Source organism: Budorcas taxicolor, chromosome 19 (assembly GCF_023091745.1).
Source record: "Budorcas taxicolor isolate Tak-1 chromosome 19, Takin1.1, whole genome shotgun sequence".
NCBI classification, from domain to species: Eukaryota; Metazoa; Chordata; class Mammalia; order Artiodactyla; family Bovidae; genus Budorcas; species Budorcas taxicolor.
Genome location: NC_068928.1, coordinates 7,930,594 through 7,946,187, shown reverse-complemented (window position 1 = coordinate 7,946,187; position 15,594 = coordinate 7,930,594). Strand labels below are relative to the sequence as shown.

The 15,594-nt window shown below is 40.4% G+C and overlaps 1 non-coding gene across 1 annotated transcript; it reads right to left on the bottom strand.

The window, feature by feature from the left end:
• Positions 1–8,954: 8,954 nt before the first annotated feature.
• TRNAT-UGU (transfer RNA threonine (anticodon UGU)) lies at positions 8,955–9,028 on the bottom strand. Its single transcript has one exon. It is a non-coding gene; the product is annotated as a tRNA-Thr (tRNA).
• Positions 9,029–15,594: the final 6,566 nt, after the last annotated feature.

The window sequence follows — 15,594 nt, the reverse complement described above, 5'->3', positions numbered from 1 at the left end:
TGTTGGAGAAGACTCTTGAGAGTCCCTTGGACTGCAAGGAGATCCAACCAGTCCATCCTAAAGGAGATCAGTGCTGGGTGTTCATTGGAAGGACTGATGCTGAAGCTGAAACTCCAGTACTTTGGCCACCTCATGTGAAGAGTTGACTCATTGGAAAAGACTCTGATGCTGGGAGGGACTGGGGGCAGGAGGAGAAGGGGACGACAGAGGATGAGATGGCTGGATGGCATCACCGACTCGATGGACGTGAGTTTGAGTGAACTCCAGGAGTTGGTGATGGACGGGGAGGCCTGGTGTGCTGAGATTCATGGGGTCGCAAAGAGTTGGACACGACTGAGCGACTGAACTGAACTGAAACCACTCAGTGTGGCCAAACACACATGCAAATAATTTAAAAAATAAAAAAAAAATGATACAAATGAACTGATTTACAGAACAGAAATAGACTCACAGGCACGGAAAACAAATATAGTTACCAAAGAGGAAAGGGGAGAGGGATAAATTAGGAGTTTGGGAGCAAAATATACACACTAGTACATATATAAAACAGATAACTAGCAAGGACCTCGTGTATAGCACAGGGAACTATACTCAATATCTTGTAATAATCTGAACTGAAAAAGAATCTAAAAAAGAATATATATATATATATATATGATATATATATATATATATATGTATGATTAAATCACTTTGCTCTACACCTGAAACTAACACAACATTGTAAATCAACTATAAAAAGTGAAAGTCGCTCAGTTGTGTCTGACTCTTTGCGACCCCAGGGACTATACAGTCCATGGGATTCTCCAGGCAAGAATATTGGTGTGGGTAGCCTTTCCCTTCTCCAGGGGATCTTCCCAACCCAGGGATCGAACCCAGGTCTCCCGCATTGCAGGCGGATTCTTTACCAGCTGAGCCACCGGGGAAGCCCGTCAACTATATTCCGATGAAACTGTTTTAAAGTTCTGGAAATGGATATTGGTGACGGTAGTACAATAATGTGAATGCACCTAGTATCACTGAATGGTACACTTCAAAAGGGTTACACAGTCATTTTTATGCAGTGTATAATTTACCACAATTTTAAAAATTACTGTAAAGAAATAAGCAAGTCAGGAGTTTGTAGGGTAGTTCTGAGAAAGGATAGTAATGACAAGATGAAACTCTACCAGATATTAAAACCAGTTGCAAAACCTCAGAAATTCGAAGTGTGGTGCTGGAGCTTGGTTACACAGACAAGGAAACAGAAAATCCAGAAATAGACTGACATCATTCAAGGCTTTGGTGTGTGGGAAAGGTGGCATCTGGAAACTGCGGGGAAACAGAGCTGAGACTAACTGGAGCCATCAGGAAAAAATGCAGCTGGATCCTTACCTCGTACTTACAGCAGGAAGACTTCTGATCAGAGAAGAGTCTCAACTGTGACTCTTCAGTACCACACAGTACCACGCAGTCTCAACAGTACCACACAGCTACTAGACGGACCAGGGGAGAATTCTTTTTTAACCTCAGAGGGCGAGCAGGTACTAGCTGTGACTTGGAGTCAGTCCTTTAGCCTGTGCCTATTTCATGGGGCTATTTTGAGCACTGTGAGAATTAGTACCTGAAAAGTCCTTAAAACAATGTCTGGTGCACACAAGAGATTCAGTGACTACCACACCATCACCACCACCGTCACCATCACCCTCATCACCACCACCATCATCACCAGCAGCAGCACCACCACCACCAGCATCACCATCACCAGAACCACCACCACTACCACCATCACCACCACCATCATCATCACCACCACCACTACCATCACCACCCCCACCACCACCATCACCACCATCACTACCATCACCACTGTCACCAACACCAGCAGCACCACCACCACCATCTCCACCACTATCATCATCACCACCATCTCCACCACTATCATCATCACCAACATCATCACCATCATCACCACCACCATCATCACCACCATCATCATCACCACCACCACCACCATCATCACCACCACCACCACCACCACCATCACCACCACCATCATCACCACCATCATCACCACTGCCACCACCACCACCATCACCACCACCATCATCATCATCACCACCACCACCACCATCATCACCACCACCACCACCACCATCATCACCACCACCATCATCACCACCATCATCACCACCACCATCATCACCACCATCATCATCACCACCACCACCACCATCACCACCACCATCATCACCAGCAGCAGCACCACCACCACCAGCATCACCACCATCATCATCACCACCACCACCACCATCACCACCACCATCATCACCAGCAGCAGCAGCACCACCACCATCACCACCACCATCATCATCACCACCACCACTACCATCACCACCACCATCATCACCACCACCACTACCATCACCACTATCACCAACACCAGCAGCAGCACCACCACCATCTCCACCACTATCATCATCACCACCATCATCACCACCATCATCACCACCACCACCACCATCATCACCACCACCACCACCACCACCACCATCATCACTACCACCACCACCATCATCACCACCACCATCATCACCACCATCATCATCACCACCACCACCACCACCATCATCATCACCACCACCACCACCACCACCACCACCATCATCACCACCACCACCACCACCATCATCACCACCACCACCACCACCATCATCACCACCACCACCACCATCATCACCACCACCATCACCACCACCACCACCATCACCACCACCATCATCACCACCATCATCACCACCACCATCACCACCATCATCATCACCACCACCACCACCACCACCATCATCACCACCACCACCACCATCATCACCACCACCATCATCACCACCATCATCACCACCACCATCACCACCACCATCATCACCACCATCATCATCACCACCACCACCACCACCACCATCATCACCACCACCACCACCATCATCACCACCACCATCACCACCACCATCATCACCACCACCACCACCACCACCATCATCACCACCACCACCACCACCATCATCACCACCACCACCACCACCATCATCACCACCACCATCATCACCACCATCATCATCACCACCATCATCACCACCACCATCACCACCACCACCACCATCATCACCACCACCATCATCACCACCATCATCACCACCACCACCACCACCACCATCATCACCACCACCACCACCATCATCACCACCACCATCATCATCACCAACATCATCACCATCATCATCACCACCACCATCATCACCACCACCACAACCACCATCACCCTCATCACCACCACCACCATCACCACCATCACCACCACCATCACCATCACCCTCATCACTACCACCACCACCATCACCACTACCAACATCATCACCACCACCACCACCATCACCATCATTATCAAAAAGAATGAAGTTTTATAAGCAATGTGGAAAAAGTCTCCAGATACATTATCAAATGGGGGGGAAGTCAAAAGTCCAGGTGCAGAGCATTGTGTGCACAGTACACTGTTCCTGGTTTTGAAAGGAGGGCAGTAGAAGAAAATGGCTTCCCCAGTGGCTCAGTAGTAAAGAACCCACCTGCAAGGCAGGAGACACAGGTTTGATCCCTGGGTCAGGAAGAGACGCTGGAGAAGGAAATGGCAGACCACTCCAGAACTGGAAATGCCAGAGCAATCAAGAAAATATGCTTGCACATATATACCTAAATATTTGTTGTAAGTATGCAATTAGACACACATACCTATGTATATTTGTAGGCATATATTTACACACACATATACACGAGAAACATCTTTGATCAGGCCACCGCATTGCAAAACTCCAGGGGGTATTACTCCATTGCACTCCATGACAGTGGCATCCCAGGAGCTCAATATAAATGGCATCCTTTGGAGCTGGGTACCACTTTGGCTCTGCTCACTTAGCTGCACATGATAACACGTCTCTGGGAGAACACAAAGGACCAGGTAGCACTGGCTTCCTGCAGGGAGGGACGCAGGTAGTTTGGAATAGAGGAAGGATGGAGAATTTTCACAATACAGCCTTTGTGTCTTTTCAACCTGGAAGCATTGTGCATGTGTTATGGGAGCTCCTCCTTCCAAAACTAAATAAAAGGAGTTGTGAAATAAATAAAATGCACATATAGATAAAATAACTACTTATCAGAGAATTTGGGAAATACATAAAAGTATGAAGAAGAGAGTTATAATTAAGCATGATTTTTCTGATTGTGTCTGCCTGCAGTGCTTTGAAAGACAGCATTGTTTAGGGCAGGAGCGGGTAAACTATAGCCCCAGAGCATCTCCTGCCCACCCCCTGGTTTGTAAATAAAGTTTTATTGGAACACAGCCAAACACATTCAGTTACGTAGCATCTATGGTTGCTCTCCTGCTATGTATGGTTATTGAGTAATTTTAAGTAACTTTCTGGTTCAATCTGTAAATCTAGATCAATCTATAAATACCCTGGCATAATTTCACTAAAGGGCACAGGGAAGGAGTCAGATGATAGCATGGAGTTATGATGAACATATTAGTTTGGATTTAGAACTTAAAAAACAAGCAGCAGAGATGTGCCACACTATTAAATAATGTTAGGATAAGTGATAAAAATTGGACTTGTTTGCATATGATAAGAAACAGGAATATATTCTTTTTTTTTAGGAATATAATGTTAATTGAAGTAATAATGTGCCAAGACAAATTAAAAATTATCAAAGTGGAGAAAATGAAAAGGAAAAATATTCTTACAAATGAGCTGGGCCTCATTAAGAAGCATAATATTAAAACAATTTCCTGTGTTATGACACAGGATAAGATACAAGAAAATGTGAGAAAAAGCACACCTCCTACTTGAAATCTCATCAGACATTCAGTCTCTCAATGAACAGGGGGAGAATTCCAAAGTCATATGAGACACAAGACAATGATCCTTTGGGAAGGACTGTCCTGTGCATTGTAGGAGTCTAGCATCTCTGGGTCCCACTAAACACTGATAATGGCCCCATTCATGATGATAACCCAAACAACGCCTTCAGATTTTTTAAGCTCCCCTGAAGGGCAGTACTACCCCCCTTGAGAACCACAGATACATGTGAAAGCAATTTGAAAGGTTAAAAGCACTTTTCAAATATACAGTATGATTAATCTATAAAACTGCAGTGGATTTCCAGTTGATACTATATATCTGCACTATTTAAATGAAGATTATTGAGTTATAAAATACAAGTGTTTTCTTTTTTCTTATGAAACTGATTTCCATTCCTGGAAACACAGCAAGTGAATCAATACGCTTACAGAAAGCAACTAAAAATTCTGGATTTTCTTAAGAACATCAGTGAATGAGCAGAAAATTTAAGAATTCTTAGTCTAGGATCTAGTGAAGTGGAGTAACAAGGTGTAAGCAGAGCCCAGCACTCCAAGAACATTTGCTGAACCTGGTGAACTTGAACTTTGTTACTCAAGGCTTCGTTAGACTTTGAAAAAGCAGTCAAAGTGCCAGGTCTGCCAAAGATGGGGAATCCGAGAAGAGATTTTCCAGCATTAAAATGGGACATGTGAAAGGCTATGCCTTGAGTGTAAGAGTGAATTTAGAAACACGTTCCACACTCTCCTTGAGATTACAAGGAAAAGCTGTCTCGAACTGTGCACTGGAGAGGATAAGGGATGTGTGTGTGTGTGTGTGTGTGTGTGTGTGTGTGTGTAGACACATGTGCCAGGAATCTCTATAAAATATTCATTCAAACCTCAAGTTGCCCATGATACAGTTTATAGCAAAAAATCCACACTACCTGGGTGGTCTGAATACCCCAAGTGGAGGATATAACTAGAATCATCCCAGGAACTAGTAATGCCTCCAGCACCTGGCAGAGCAAAAGTGAATCCTCTTTGGAGGAAGCCAAATTTATCCCAGACCTTAAAGCGTTCCCACATATAAAATGTCAAGGACAGTGATCAGATGAAAGTTAAAATACAAACACACACACACAGAAGGACAGATCATAAACAAATGACTACATAATAGAAAAGTGTGGGGTAACTAAGTGGGAGGGAGTGAGGGAGGGAGACAGGAAGGAAGGAAGGGCCGAAGGGAAGACACAAGGGAGAGAGAAACGCAGGCACGGAGGACTAAGAGCGAGAAGCAACGGACGGCAGAAGAGCCCTGCAAAAGCTTTAGATCCCAGAGTGATAAGGTGAAGACTAGAAAATAACCACGTGTATTAATATGTTTAATAAAAACAAAATACACACATGAAAATACATACTGTAATATGGACTGTAGCCCACCAGGCTCCTCCGGCCATAGGCTTTTCCAGGCAAGAATAATGGGGTGGGTTGCCATTTCCTTCTCCAGGGGATCTTCCCGACCCAGGGATCAAATCCCGGTCTCCCACATTGCAGGCAGACTCTTTACCCTCTGAGCCACCAGGGAATCTTAATGAAAACAACATACACACGTGAAAATATATACAAGAAAAAGAAACTATGAAAAAATGATCAAGCAATTTTGAGTAAGAACCAAAAGAACTCCTGTGAAAAAGAGAATACCATGGACAGTTTTACTAGAATAATCACATGTGACAAGAATGAGTACGCAGAAAGACTGACTTGAAAATAAACAGTCCCATAATACAGCATAGAAAGACAAAACTACGAAAGAGGAGAAAAGACATGAAGGATAAATCAAGAATTTAGGGCTGAAATTTTTCAGGACTGATGAAATATATCAACACACAGGGTCTAGAAATCTGAGGAATCCCAAGCAGGTCGTATGTATGAATCCATCACAGTGAAACTGCAGAATCCGGAAGACAAAAAGACTATCTCGAGAGCAATGGGAGAGAAAAGACAGATTCGTTTTAAAGGAGTGACAGATAACTTACAACTCATGAATAGCAATAGCAATCAAAAGACAACAGATGCTATCTTCAATGTGGTGAAAGAAAAATGATTAGTTTCGATTCTTTATCAGTAATTAAAGGGAAAAAGTCATTTTCAGACAAACAAAAACTGAAATAATTTGGTACCAACAAAACTTCACTCTGGCGGAAGAAAACCCTGATGGAAGATGTGAGGAGGAGCAAGAGGCAAGAAAGCACACAAAAAGTGGAAAATAGGTGAAATATTGAGCGTTGTTCTTCTTGTTATTCAGTCATCCAGTCATGTCCAACTCTTTGCAACCCCATGGACTGCAGCACGCCTGCCCTCCTTGTCCCTCACCATCTCCTGAAGTTTGCCCAAGTTCATGTCCATTGCATCAATGATGCCATCCAGCCATCGAGTGTATAAAGCAATATTGAGTGTATAAAGCAACAATAAATGTATGGGGTTTCAAAAGAAAAGTTGATAGGTTAAAATGCACAGCATTAATAGCATCTAAATCGGGAAGATATAAATGGAAGTTGTAAAATTTTTATATTTTTTGGAAGAGTAAAATTATCAAATTAGATTTGTGGGTTTTCCAGTACACATGTACAGATGTGAGAGTTGGATCACAAAGAAGGCTGAAGGCCAAAGAATTGACGCTTTTGAATTGTGGTGCTGGAGAAGACTCTTGAGAGTCCCTTGGACGGCAAGGAGATCCAACCAGTCCATACTAAAGGAAATCAACCCTGAATGTTCTTTGGGAGGACTGATGCTGAAGCTGGAGTTCCAATACTTTGGCCACCTAATGCGAAGAGCTGACTCATTGGAAAAGACCCTGATGCTGGGAAAGATTGAGGGCAGGAGGAAAAGGGGACCAGAGGTTGAGATGGTTGGATGGCATCACCCACTCAATGGACATGAGTTTGAGCAAACTCCAGGAGATAGTAAAGGACAGGGAAGCCTGGTATGCTGGAGTCCCTGGGGTCGCAAAGAGCTGGACATGACTGAGTGACTGAACAACAACTAGATACAAGGTAAATATTGCAAAAGTCAATTGAATTTCTATAATCTAGCTGTAAACAAATTAAAATGAAAATTTTAAAGATAATATTTAAAATAGCATTAGAAAACATAAAAATCTAGAAATGAATCTTCATTTGACATGCAAGAATTCTACACAAAAACTATAAAGCATTATCAATGAATATTAAAGAATATCTACATATGTAGAGGATTATTTCACATTTTGGAAGACACATTCGTAAAGATGCCAATTCTCTTTAAAGTGATCTGTAAAATCAATTTAGTCCCAATCAAAATCCTGCCAGAATTTGAAAATTTTTTTCAATTTTTTGTTGCTAAAAATATAGAAATACAATTAATTTTTGTATTTTTAATTTGTATTATATGACCTGAACTGAACTCATATATTAGTTCTGATGGCTTTTTCGTAAACTGCTTAAGATTTTCTACATAGACAATCATGTTAGCAGTGAAAAAAGAAAGTTTTATCTCTTCTTTTACGATCTGCGTGATTTTTCTCTATCCTATTCTCTTGCCTTCATTAAAATGTTAAAAAGAATTGGTAAGAGCAGATGTACTCGCCTCATTTTCAATCTTAGGTGGAAGGCATTCAACATCTATCTCACCATCAAGTGTAATGTTAGCTGTAGTTTATTTTGAAGACTCCTTTCATCAGGTCAAGGGAATTCTTTTTTATTCTAAGTTTGCTGAGAATTTTTTTTATCATGAATGAATGTTGGGTTTTGTGAAGTGTTTTTTCTATTTAGAGGATCATATGACTTTTCTTTTTTGCATGCTAAGTTGCTTCAGTCATGTCCCACTCTTTGCGACCCCATGGACTATTGCCCATGAGGCTCCCTTGGTGATTTTTCCAAACAAGTATACTGGAGTGGGTTGCCATTTCCTCCTCCAGGGGATCTTCCTGACTCAGGGATTGAACCAGCACCTCTTATGTCACCTCTTTGGCAGGTGTGTTCTTTACCGCTAGGACCCACTAAGAAGCCCTAAAAACAAAGGACTCGGTTTTGAGAGAGAAAAACCCAGCAGCCCCTGCTGGGATTCGAACCCAGGATTTCCTGTTTACAAGACAGGCGCTTTAGCCAACTAAGCCGCAGAGCCAGTTGTGCCTCTTTTTTACTGTGTTGAAATGACATATATTGAGTTTTGAAAATCAGACTAATCTTATATTCTCAGGATAAATCCCACTTCATCTGACGCATTATCCTTCTCACATATTTCTGCATTCAGTTTGCTAAATCTTTCTTAAATTTTTTTATTTCTATGTTCATGAGGAATACTGGTCTGTAGTTTTATTCTTTTGTAATGTTTTTGTCTGGTTTTGATAGTATTGGTAATTGTATCATAAAGTGATTTGAAAAGGATTCTCTGATCTTCTATTTTCTGAAAGAGATTGTATATAATCCGTATTATTTCCTCCATAATTTGTTAGAATTCATTAGTGACGTTATCCAGGCCTGATAGATTTTAAGTGAACATTTCTTTAGTTGACTTAGAGCTATCCAGGTTATCCTTTTTTTCCTGATTGTGCATTCTTCTCATCTTTTAAGGAATTTGTCCGTTTCATTTAAATACTTTAATTGACATAATATTCCTTTATTATACTTTAATGTCTATAAAAATACTCCGGATACTCTCTTATTTCTGATATAATAATTTATGTCTTCTTTCTCTTTTTTCTTAATTAGTCTGTCTAGTTTACCAATTTTATTGATCTTCTCAAAGAAGCAGCTTTTGATTTCACTGATTTTTTTTCTGTTGTTTTTTTCATGTTGTGTTTTAGCAGCTTCCAGTCTTACCATTATTGTTTACTTCCTTCTATTTACATTGGAATTAATTTTCTCTCTTTTTTTTTCTAGTTTTTTAAGGTGGAAATTTAGGTAGTTGCTTTGAGACCTTTCTTCTTTTCTAATATAAACATTTAGGGCTATATATCTCCCTCTAAGCACTCCCTTAGCAGCTTCCCACAAAATTTCATATGTTGTATTTAATTTACTTCAAAATATTTTCTAATTTCTATTCAGATTTCCTCCTTTGACCCATGGGTTATTTAAAAGGGTATTGTTTAATCACAAAATATTTGGGGATTCTCTCGATATGTTATTGATTTTTAATTTAATTTTATTATAGCAAAAAACAATGAAACATATAGTGTATGACTTCAATGAAAGTTACTCCTTGGAAGGAAAGCTATGACAACCTAGCTTTTGGTCAACCTAGACAGTGTATCATAAAGCAAAGACTTTGCCAACAAAGGTCTGTAGAGTCAAAGCTATGGTTTTTCCAGAGTCATGTATGGATGTGAGAGCTGGACCATAAAGAAGACTGAAGAATAGATGCTTTTGAACTCTGGTGCTGGAGAAGATTCTTGAGAGTCCCTTGGACTGCAAGGAGACCAAACCAGTCCATCCTAAAGGAAATCAACCCTGAATATTCATTGGAAGGACTGATGCTGAAGCTGAAACTCCAATACTTTGGCCACCTGATGCAGAAAACCTACTCATTGGAAGAGACCCTGATGCTGGGAAAGATTGAGGGTAGGAGAAGAACGCGACAGAAGATGAAATGGTTGGATGGCATCACCGACTTAATGGACATGAATTTAAGCAAACTCTGGGAGACAGTGAAGGAGAGGAAGAAAGCCAGGCGTGCTGTGTCCATGAGGTTTCAAGGAGTTGGACATGACTTAGCCACTGAACCACCACATGACTTCAGTATTTTTAAAATTTATTGAGACTTGCTTTATGGCCCACAATATGTTCTACTTTTGGTGAATGTTCCATGTATACTTGAAAAAAAAAGTATATTCTGCTGTTTTGGGAGAGTTTTATATTGTCAGTTAAGTCAAGTTGATTGAATTCTACATCATTACTGATTTTATGTCAATTTTTTCTTCAACTACTGATAAAGAAATGTTGAGTTCTCCAATGATAAATGTAGATTTATGTTTTTCTATAAATTCATCAGTTTTTAAATATATTTTCATTATTTATTTATTTATTTGTTTTTGGCTGCACTGGGTCTTCACTGATGCACTTGGGCCTTCTCTAGTTGCAGTGAGTGGGGGATGCTCTCTGATTGCAGTGTGTGGGTTTCTCTTGCTGCAGAGCACAGCTTTAGGGCACATGGCCTCCCGTTGTTGTGGCACGCAGACTCGATAGTTGCTGCTCCCAGGCTCTAGGGTAGGAGCTCAACAGTTGCGGCGCACGGACTTAGTTGCCCTATGGCATGTAGAATCTTCCCTGACCTGGTTTGAACTCGTGTCCCCTGCATTAGCAGGCAGATTCTTAACCACTGAACCATCAGGGAAGTCCCCATCCATTTTTATTAATGTGTTTTGAAGCTGTTTTATTATTTACATACCTTCTAGGCTTATTATGTCCTCTTGATTTTGTTGTCCTTTATCATTATGAAATGTCCCTATTAATTTCTGGTGTTATTTCATATTCTGAAGTTTACTTGATTAGATATTAACATCTTCATGGTATTTATTCTCTATTCAATTTACTCTAAACCTATTTGCATCTTTAAAGATAGGAGAGTTTCTTGTAGACAGCATTTTGGGTCTTCTTCTATTTTTTCCAATCTGAAAATCTTTGTCTTTCATGAGAATATTCTCCATTTACATTTAATGTAATTATAAATGTACTTGGCTTTAAGTCTACCAACTTGCTATTTGTCTTCTATTTATACATCTTTGTTGTCATTCTTTTGATTTTTTGCTCTTGTCTTCTTTTGAATTGCTTAAGTATTTTTTAATGATTCACTTTTAATTTACACTGTCGTCATCTTAGTGACATTTTAGTGGGACGTCTCTTTATTTATTTATCTATCTATGTATTTAGTGATTGATCTGGAATTTTTAATATACACATTTAACTTAGACTACTCTGACTTCCTCTACTACTCTAACTTAGACGCACTCCTGGAGTGTGAAGTCAAATGGGCCTTAGAAAGCATCATTACGAACAAAGCTAGTGGAGGTGATGGAATTCCAGCTGAGCTATTTCAAATCCTGAAAGATGATGCTGTGAAAGTGCTGCACTCAACATGCCAGCAAATTTGGAAAACTCAGCAGTGGCCACAGGACTGGAAAAGGGCAGTTTTCATTCCAATCCCAAAGAAAGGCAATGCCAAAGAATGCTCAAACTATCGCACAATTGCACTCATCTCACACGCTAGTAAAGTAATGCTCAAAATTCTCCAAGCCAGGCTCCAGCAATACGTGAACTGTGAACTTCCAGATGTTCAAGCTGGTTGTAGAAAAGGCAGAGGAACCAGAGATCAAATTGCCAACATCCGCTGGATCATCGAAAAAGCAAGAGTTCCAGAAAAACATCTATTTCTGCTTTATTGACTATGCCAAAGCCTTTGACTGTGTGGATCACAATACACTGTGGAAAATTCTGAGAGAGATGGGAATACCAGACCACCTGACCTGCCCCTTAAGAAACCTTTAGGCAGGTCAGGAAGCAACAGTTAGAACTGGACATGGGAAAAAAAAAAAAAGAACTGGACATGGAACAACAAACTGGTTCCAAATAAGAAAAGGTGTATGTCAAGGCTGTATATTGTCACCCTGCTTATTTAACTTATATGCAGAGTACATCATGAGAAATGTTGGGCTGGAAGAAGCACAAGCTGGAATCAAGATTGCTGGGAGAAATATTAATAATCTCAGATATGCAGATGACACCACCCTTGTGGCAGAAAGTGAAGAGGAACTAAAAAGCCTCTTGATGAAAGTGAAAGTGGAGAGTGAAAAAGTTGGCTTTTCAGAAAACAAAGATCATGGCATCTGGCCCCATCACTTCATGGGAAATAGATGGGGAAACAGTGGAAACAGTGTCAGACTTTATTTTGGGGGGCTCCAAAATCACTGCAGATGGTGACTGCAGCCATGAAATTCAAAGACGCTTACTCCTTGGAAGAAGAAAAGTTATGACCAACCTAGATAGCATATTCAAAAGCAGAGACATTACTTTGCCAACAAAGGTCCATCTAGTCAAGGCTATGGTTTTTCCTGTGGTCATGTATAGATGTGAGAGTTGGACTGTGAAGAAGGCTGAGTGCCGAAGAATTGATGCTTTTGAACTGTGGTGTTGGAGAAGACTCTTGAGAGTCCCTTGGACTGCAAGGAGATCCAACCAGTCCATTCTGAAGGAGATCAGCCCTGGGATTTCTTTGGAAGGAATGATTCTAAAGCTGAAACTCCAGTACTTTGGCCACCTCATGTGAAGACTTGACTCATTGGAAAAGACCCTGATGCTGGGAGGGATTGAGGGCAGGGGGAGAAGGGGACAACAGAGGATGAGATGGCTGGATGGCATCACTGACTCAATGGTCGTGAGTCTGAGTGAACTCCGGGAGTTGGTGATGGACGGGGAGGCCTGGCGTGCTCCTATTCATGGGGTCGCAAAGAGTCGGACACGACTGAGCGAATGAACTGAACTGAACTGAACTGAATCTTTAACTACTATCATTTGCCCCAAAGAACTTTTATTATAATTCTTGTAGCAAAGATGTACTTGCAATGATTTCTTTTAGCTTTGGTATCTTTGATAAAGCTTCTATTTATTCTTCATTTATTTAAGTCTTTATTCTTTAGAAAGATACTTCTCCTGGCAATAGAATTTTAGGTTGGCAGGGTTGGTTTTGTTTTTTTTTTTTTTTTTCAAAATCTATCAGTAATTTAGCAGTGTTATTCCATTGACTTTTGGCATGCATAGTTCCAGAAAAGAAGTCCAAAATATGCTGTATGAGTTGGCAGGCTGGAAACCCAGGAGAGACAATGGTGCAGTTCCAGTCCGAAGGCCAGTGTCCTGGAGGCCCAGGAGAGCTGATAGTGCAGATAATGTTCAAAGGCAGTCTGCTGGAGATTTTGCTTTTGTTCAGTGTGCCAGCTTTTTCAGTCTATTCAGGCTTTTAATGGATTGGATGAAGCCCACTGACATTATCGAGGGCAATCTGCTTTACTTAGAGTTTACCAACTTAAATGCTCACCTCATCCAAAAATACCATCCAATTTGACACATGAAATTAACTTTCACAGTGTATTACAGGCATCACCACCCTGGCTGGCAGGAGTACAAACTATTCTCAGCCCTGTATGAACTCCTGGAACTCTTTGGCCTATTGCTTTCCAGAGGTTCTTTTTCCAGCCTTGTGGAATGCTACCCTACACATGCAATGATCAGTTTTCACCCAAATAATTGTGAAGAACTCTTTACAAATTCCTGTAGATTTCTCTTTCTCTCTCTGCCTCCTCTTAGTACTCTGCTTGGTAAATTCTAGGTACCTTGGCTTCCCTGAACTTCGGTATCTGTCACCTTAATTCAGTGAAAACGCTGAGCTCTTTGGGTTTCCCAGACTTCAGTTTCAGCTGAAAACTGTCTTCAGTCAGTAAGCTGGGACAACCCAAGTGCCTGCTTCCTTTGTTCTCTCTCAGAGATCATAATTCTATGCTACCTGTGGTCCAATGTCTGAAAATGGTTAATGTATTTTCTCTGTTTTTCTAGTTGTTTGTGGTGAGAGATCAATCCTATATAGTTAACGCTTTGTGGCATATATTAAACTTTTTTTTTTACTTACAGTAATACCAGTTTCATCTGTTTCACACTATTATCTCTTGACCAGGTTGGTAGTTTCATAAATTTGTTCACTTTGTGATCATTCATTGAACTTTGCACTTAGGATGTGTGTAAGTCTCTAAGTATGTAAAATTCAGTAAAACACGCTTTTAATTTTTTGGCTGCTCTGTGCAGAGCAAAGATTTTAGTTCCCCAACCAGGGCTTGAACCCATACCTCCTGAACTGGAATTCCTAGTATTCTAATTCTTAACTACTGGACCACCAGTGGAATCCTCAATTAAACAAACTTTTAAAAATAAAAAGCAAAGTAAGTTTATATGAACATGTAAATGATATAGAATAAGCTAGATACTTTAAAAAGAAAATAAATTTGAGTGACTTTCCCTACCAGATATCAGATATCAAGACTAAAGATATTCGAGTTAGAAGATCACAGTATTGCCACAGAGCTCAAAAAAAGATCAGAAAAAAAATAAAACAGAGAAACCCCTTTTCAAAAAGACCTACACAGTTGTGAGCATGATGTATAACAGAAATTTCCACCACAAGGAAATGCTGAAGTTTTCAATAAGTAATGTTGGCATGATTGGTCATCTCTAATTCATAAAACTTTTGCCCCCATCTCACAACATATACAAAAATCAATTCCAGATGAATTGACAATTAAGTAGGAAAGGCAAAATCATAAAGTTATTCAAAGATAATAGGAAAAGGTGTAAATATCTAGAGAGACAAGAAGTATTTCTTAAGTAGGACCCACAACAAAACACAAAACATAAGGAAAAAGGCTGATACATTAGTCTTTATTATAAGAACTTCTGTAAATGAAAAGACACCACCATGAGACACAAAGACAAGCCAGAATTAGGAGAATGTATATTTTTAACACATACAACAGATAGAGGACAAATACCCAGGTTTTATAAATAATGTTACAAATTTATAAGAAAACAAATAGTCCCCCACATAAATAAAACACTTGAACTTTACAGACTTTACTATCTATCTGTCTATAGCTCACGCGCGCTCTCTCTCTATATATATATAAGGAATACTATGAATTTCTACATAGTATT